Source organism: Grammomys surdaster, unplaced genomic scaffold, assembly GCF_004785775.1.
Source record: "Grammomys surdaster isolate TR1022 unplaced genomic scaffold, NIH_TR_1.0 165, whole genome shotgun sequence".
NCBI classification, from domain to species: Eukaryota; Metazoa; Chordata; class Mammalia; order Rodentia; family Muridae; genus Grammomys; species Grammomys surdaster.
Window position 1 is genome coordinate 3,631,433 of NW_021604613.1, and position 7,708 is coordinate 3,639,140.

Below are 7,708 nucleotides of genomic sequence, written 5' to 3' on the forward strand. Positions count from 1 at the left end.
ACCCCTTCATGGCTTCTATGCCAACTCTCGCTTCCTGGTTCCTGCCCTGTTTGTGTTCCTGTCTTGACTTCCTTTGATGATAAACAGTGATGTGGAAGTGTGAGCCAAATAAACCTCTTCCTCCCCAACTTGCTCTTTGGTTGTGGTGTTTCATCTCAGCAATAGACATCCTAACTAAGAAAGTAGGTTAACTGAGCAACATGAAAGTCTGGGTTCTTAGAGTTCTTAATGTCTTCAAGCCATTGGTCCACCTAACGTTCCAGCCACCTCATTGCAATACTCTGGTATAATTTCCTGTGCTGGGTAGTGTGACAATACCTCGGACCTAATAGCCCCCGAGTCACAGCGCATGTGGCCTGCTTGATGACTTTCTAGTAGCCTCTTTCCACCTTAGACAGTGGTGCCTAGAATTCTATGTCAAATGTTCCTGGCATCACAGAGATGCCACCTTCTGCTACCTTGCCTTGTTTCTAGTTTGTGGTTACCATTTTCTGTTTGCTAAACCAGAATTCTTAAAGTCTTCATGCCCTTTCTCAACATAAAAGTGACTTTTTTTAGCATGCTTTTGCTTAAAGCAGAACTACCTTTATTTATTTTTAATCTCCATAATTATTTGCTAACCTCCCCCAAATATTGTTCTTTTTAATTCCTCTGACATTGTGCATATGTTGATGTGGATATACATGTATGCTAATTATCATTACAGAAACCATTTCGTTGTAGGCACTCATGAAGAAGCCCTTTCTTTGCCTCTGAGAATTGGAATAGAACAGCTCTCACACTTAGTTTTAGTTTCTCGGTGATTAACTAGTCTACTCTTATGAAATGGACCTTTCTGTCTCTTATTGTACTTCTTTCTTTGGAATCTCCTTAGTCTCATGTCAACACAGGTATTCTAGTATAGTAGCCAGTCTTTAATAATCCATGTCTCCCTATCTCCTCGATGGTCCTTGCCTAAACTGTACCAATAAAATACCACAAAGTTAGTATCAAATAATTTCTGAGTTGAATTTATAAAAAACTAGCTTCTCTCTCCTCTCTCCCTCTCCCTCTCTCTCACTCTCTTTCTTTTATTTTGTCCCAGGAAAATCATGTCATGAACAGTCCTATAGAAAAACCCATGTGAAGAGAAGCTAAAACCTCTACCATGTAAGTAGGCTTTAATGGAGATCCTTAGACCCATCAAAGGCCAACACCATACTGATAACGTATCCTGTTGGTCAGACACACCCACCTAAATTGGGTTAATCTGTTAGGGAACAGTACATAATTTATACATCTAGCCTTTATTTTTATTTTCTCTGTATGACTGTTGGCCTGCTTGTATGTATGCCACATGGGTACTTGTGTGCTTGGAGGCCAGAAGGCTTTAGATCTCTTAGAACTGGAGGCCAGATAATTGTGAGGCACCATGTAGGTGCTGGGAGCCAAACCTGGGTCCTCTGCAAGAAATGAGTTCTCTCATTTGCTACGTGTCTCCCCATTGCCTATCTAGCTGTCTTTTAATTAGTATTTTCAAAGTGTTTTGAGGATCCCAAGACTCCCTCCAGTTCAATGATTGCCTGGAAATACATGACTCTAATGGCTGTTATAGCTTTGGCTATGGCAAAGGATGCAGACAAAGTCAGCAGGGCAGACATCTTCCCTGGACAGAGCCCCAGCACAGACTCTGGAGTCCTTTTTGGAAGGATATGAGACTTGTATCTTCTCTAGTAGTAAACAACAGGAGGACATATAAGCAATCATGTTAGAACCTCTGTGTCCAAGGCCTTTGGTATACTGATCACAAAACACATCTTTTTACGAATGCAGCCAAAGCAGCGAAAATTTAAAACCCTAAGACCAAAACCTGGCACGTACTATTAATATCAATCTTTCTGCAAAACAGCCTGACAAACTCAAGTGGAACAGCCCATTGCTCTAGATGTACAAACAAAACCGCCAATTTTTAAAGTCAAATGTGGTATTCCTAGTGCCAGTCAATGTTAATAATCCTGTTATCCTGGCACTTACAAGAAATAAGCAAACAGACAAGGTGAGCTTTGTTCACAAAGAGTAGCTGGTAGCCAGCACTAAACAGGTCAGCTCAGAGCCTTTGGGAAATACCAGCTGGCCCCTCCCCTCCTGGAAAAGAGAAGTCATGAAGTACTTTGGCACCCCTCCCCTCTGGAAAGGATAGTCTAGTCACATTCTTCAGGAAGACCACGGAGGTGGGTGGGGGTGGAGGTATGTGTGTGGCAACCGTTGACCACCTGCAGACAATGGAAGCCCAAAGCACTTAGACATATTTCTCAGGGCTGACTAACCTAAGGACCAATCAGTTTAAAAGTCACACTCTTCTGCCAATCACATTGTGCCTAGTGGCTGTTGCTCTATTCCATCCCAGAAATATAAGAACTGGCTGAATGGACTGCCTGGTGGTCGTCACCACTACTTTGGAAGAAAGAGGACCCCAGCATGCTGGAAAAGAAAAATAAACTCCTCTTGTTCTGTGTGGTTCACTGGGGGTTGGGGAGAGGGAGGAGGGGAGGTGTCCCCTGTAGCTAAGGCTCTGTAGAGTCTTACAGCACCAGTTGCCAAACAGACATATTAATGAGACCTCGAATAATTCTTCCTCACCTTCTAGCTTAGCTGTTAAAGAATGGAGATCCCAAAGAAGCTTTCCCCACTGTGTTCTGCAGGAATTCCTGACTGGCAGGAACCACATAGGAAGAAACATTCCTTTTGGAGTAAGTAGTTTATCACACAGCCGCAGATGACTAATGTGAAAGTATTCCCCTATTCTAGATCTTGCAATTTTTAATTGAGTTATCAATGTGAATTTTATGATTTTTTTTGCATTTTGTTAAAATAATACTGAATTCCTCTTTTATTGTTAGCTGTGTTGCTGCTATGGGGATTACCAGGGTCCTCTTGACGACTACTGTCACGTTTGGGTCTACGGGAGCCTTTTGTATTATGGGTACTTTAAACAGGTAGCTTTGTGGAGGTTACTTAAGGGCTTAGAAAATATTTATTATTTATTTAGAAATGGCAAGTGTTTCAGGTTCTGTAGATCACTGTCTATCATACATTTCTTTATTTTTCAATTTGAAAATATCCATATTATTCTCAGCTGTATCTTACTGTTGTATTGCTGTGAAGAAACACCACAACCAAGGTAACTCTCATGAAAAAGTATTCATTTGGGGGCTGCTTACAGTTTCAGAAATTTAGTCTACTGTCATCTTAGTGGTATGGACGGCAGCATGTAGGTAGATATTGTCTGATGGCTTATATATACTTGGCCTAGGGCATGGCACCATTAAAAGATGTGGCCTTATTGGAGTAGGTGTGTCATTGTGGACATAGGCTTTAATGCCTTCCTTCTAGCTGCATGGAAGCTAGTCTTTTCCTAGCAGTCTTCAGATGAAGATGTAGAACTCTCAACTCTGCCTGCACTGTGCCTGCTTGGCTGCTGCCAGGTTCCTGTCTTGATGATAATGGACTGAACCTCTGAACTTGTCAGCCAGCCCCAATTAAATGTTGTACTCAAAAGAGTTGCCTTCGTCGTGGTGTCTGTTCACAGCAGTAAAACCCTAACTGAGACACACCGGATCAGTAGCTGAGAGCTACTTTCTAATCCTAATTCTAATAAGTACAGAGAGATACTTGGGCTCTATCTGCTTTGAAAACCTTAAAGCCCAACCCCATTGACACACTTCGTCCACACCTCCTAATCCTTTTCAAATAGTGCTACTCCCTAATGACTAAGCATTAAAATATGTGAGCTTATGGGGGGCATTTTTATTCAAACAACCACAGTTTGTGAGCTAGTTAGGTATAGTCCGACAGGCTTGGCCTCTTAACTGGCATTTGCGATGCTTGGTCTGCCCAAAATGCTTTACATTGTGGGTTTTCTATCGTGTCTGAAAGGACTGTGAATTATTCCCAATTTTACATGAGTCTCACTTTTCTGCATACTTTTTTTTTTAAAGTTCTTCTATAGATTTGCTCATAGGCACAGGCTTGGAAAGGCCACACTCCATTTCCAGAGTGCTGTCTCTCTTGGCATCAGCCGCCTCTCTGCTACCCAGGGCTACACAGTCTAGTCATCTTAGCTTCTCAGAACTTCTATCTTTTTGCTCTTTACTTGTGGAGACAACAGACTCTGCTGCTTAGATCCTCACTGTTGTGTTGCCATTTTCTTGTGTGTTCTCTTTCTTATGCGTTGGTTTCCACCCATATTGCACATAAACATGTAACAAAAACTGTGCAGTTTTCCTTAATGTCTTCTCCCACATTGAAGACACACCATATCAACAGCCATATAGGTCATCATCAGTGACAGAGATAAACGCTATGCTTTGATGGCCATAGACTTAACAAGATTTCCACTGGATCTTAGTTCAATTCTGAACTTAGTTCAACACTATAAAATTTTCCTATTCAACATGCCTGGTAGTGAGCATGTACTTTTAATAATGATTCTTTGCATTTCAAGATAGCCTATTTCACTGTTGAATAGCAATAATTATCAGAGAATGTACTTTATAATCACCTAACATGTCATTCCTCATCACGCTGATGTTTCAGTACTCATTGAATTGTTTTTCCATGTTCATAATTGATTCTGTCTACAGGTATCTGATGAGTGTGTGCTGTGTGCTGGGTTCTGTTCTGAACCTGGAGCTGCAAAGGTAAAAAAGAATTTGGTGTCAAATGAGCTTTCTGTGCCTTTCGGTTTGTGTGAGAAGTTAGCAAATAATAAAAAAATATGCAAATTTGTGGAAAATTACAGCAAGACAAATGGCATGAAGAGGATAATGTGAAGAACTGTGCAGAGTCCAGCACAGAAAGTTAGGGGGCCATTATGACAGGGTATGAGGTGACACCTGAGAGCCAAGAGGAAGTAGGAAAAAAAAAAAAGAGGTGAGAGCTTTCAGAAAGAGGGATTGGCCTAGGTAAGAGTTCAGTGCTAAAAAGAGCAACTATTTTTTTTTTAAATGGAGTACTTTCAGATAGTCCTTTAGAATATTCTATTCACAAACTCGGAAATGCCAGAATGTTATCAAAAGCACGTTGCTGGCATACTTACAGGAAGGCAGGTTAAGGTTGGGTTGAGAAAGTGTCCTTCAGTGTTCTTGTGAATAGTTTCATTGTTCCTTGCTCAGGTTTCCCAAGGCCAGAAGTTTACAGGTTTTAAAGAGTTTCTTTATGGAAGAAATAGAATCGGTTTATACAAAATTAAATGTGGACTTGACATTGACATTTCAGTAGTTTCAGGGTAAATATATCTATTTGATGTCATGAGGTTCCAGCCACAGGGACCCAGCCATACCATGACAGTGCTTTAAAAAGTCTTTATGGGTTATGTAAAAATATGGACTCTTAAGTTTTCTTCAAAACCTAATACTTTGAGTTCATTAAAATCTTGGCTTAGGTTTGAGGTCTGACCCTGCTATCCCCACCCCCAAACTAGCTCTGCAATGGAGAGGATGATAAACCACCAATAGTGTGTTGACTCTGTCTGTAAGTATGCTGGTGAGTGGGTGTGAATAAGATGGATGTCAAAGTTAAATCCTGAACCCCTAGTTGATTATTTTATTACAGCACTAGTGGGTCCTTGAATCAGGAAAAAAAAAAGTCTTATGAATGAAAGACTGGGCATGAGTGGTCATGCTGATTAAAGACATCTAGAATCCCCACCCTCCTGGACTGCCCACTCAAACCTCCTTATTGTGTTCAGAGCTGGTTGGTGAGAGGGAAAGGGTATTAGCCCAAAAGTACACACAAATGTATGGCACACTCACTGCATATCACAAATGAAGATTTGCAGCCCACCAACAACCAAGACAGAACCTCCAAAGCCAATTATGATCTGATTCATCATTCTAAACCTGGAACAATACAACAAAAGACTAACCGTGGCACTGGGAATGAGCCAGCACTCCAGCATGTCTGGCATGGTTGCCTGGGCCCATTATAAAGCTTGCAGCAAGCTTTAATTAAAGCTTAGGGTAGGTGAGTTACATGGCTCAAGTTCTTGCTGATCTGTTCTCCAGAGGGGTAAAATCAGGTGATGTTAAGTGGTCAGCTTATGGACACCTGGTCATGCTCCCCTGAGACTGCCTTTCCAGTCTGTCAGGTTTTCTGGAATCTGGTGAGCAACCTTTGCCTGGCTTCAGTCTCTGCTCACATGTTCTTGGGTCTAGAGCTAATGTCTCAAACACGTCAGCTCATTGCCCCGGGGCTATAGGCCTCAGCCAGGCCATGTTTGGTCTTGCTGGCCTATTTGGGATTCAGTCCACAAGGGATGTTTCTGGGTCATGGGTAAGGGTCCAGGAGCCAATAAGATCCTGTTTTAGCATACCCGTTAGGCATGATATAGACACAAGAATGGTGTTTTTCTAGTAGGAGACAGTTCACTTTGCAAAGGAATCTGAATGAGTCTAAGGGAGTTTTGTTTTAACACCAAGGAACTGATAAAGAAATCATTTTACTATTAGTGTATTCTTAGGAACTGCTACTACTTCTAAGAAGTTAGCACAAGTCTGATGCTGGGAAGGAAGTAAAAATACAGTTCCCCTAGGAACATATGAAACCTCAGAACTTCCTTGTGCTGTGTATCCCCTGCTCCACCCATATTTCTGAGGTGTTCTGGCTTTTCATCCATGAAGGAGTTCTATTCAAGAAGGGGCTGGCACCAGTGGGGAGGAACTCAGCTCATCTTGGGTCTTATTAGGAATTTCCTGCCTATGGACAATCTGCATTATTATTATCCAACCAGCAATTGCTGAAACAATTCAGCTTTGTGTGTGTGTGTGTGTGCGTGTGTAAGCATGTATTTATGTGTTTGCTAGTCTAGCCAACATTTATTTAAGGGAGAATATAGTTATTACTTATTAGTCAAAGATTTATTTCATTTTCTTTATTCCAAGCAAGTACTTTCTTGATATGTTTTCTTTAATATCTTTCTTAATGTACTCAATTCAAAATTTCACATACACAGTGATTTATAGTGGTTTTGGTCTGAAGGTACTGCAATGACTTAAACTTTACATTTTTAAAATTAATTTTATTTATTTATTTATTTATTTGTTTGTTTATTTATTTATTTATTTATTTATAGATAGATCCTTCTCTGTGTAACAGCCCTGGCTGTTCTAGAATTCACTTTGTAGACTAAGCTGGTCTTGAACTCATAAAATTGATCTGCCTCTGCCTCCTGAGTGCTGGGATCAAAGGTGTGCAGCACCAATGCCCAGCACTTTAGATGGCTTTTAATGGCTTTAAATGACTTACTTATTTATGTGTTGGTATAAAGGTCAGAGGACTACTTGAGTTTGTTATACTTGTTTCATCTTGCCAGACTATGATTTAGCAAACTTTGTGTGTGTGTGTGTGTGTGTGTGTGTGTGTGTGTACAAAATCTGTCTATTTAGCCCAGGCTGTCCTGGAATTAATTTGTTAAGGAGAACAGGCTGGTTCCGAACTTGCAACAGTATGCCAACTGGGATTAAAGGTATGTGGCACCACTCCTGGCTGTATTACAGTTAAAAAACCAAAACCAGAACCAATTGTTATTCAAGAAAGGAATGGCTAAGCCTGCTTGTCCCTTACCCTTTCTTCTCTTCCTCCCACTCCTCCTCTCAGGTGCCAGCAGTTATCTTGTACGTGTCGAAGCACATTTGCCTTGTTTTGCAGAGTTCAAGTATCTCATTCCTTT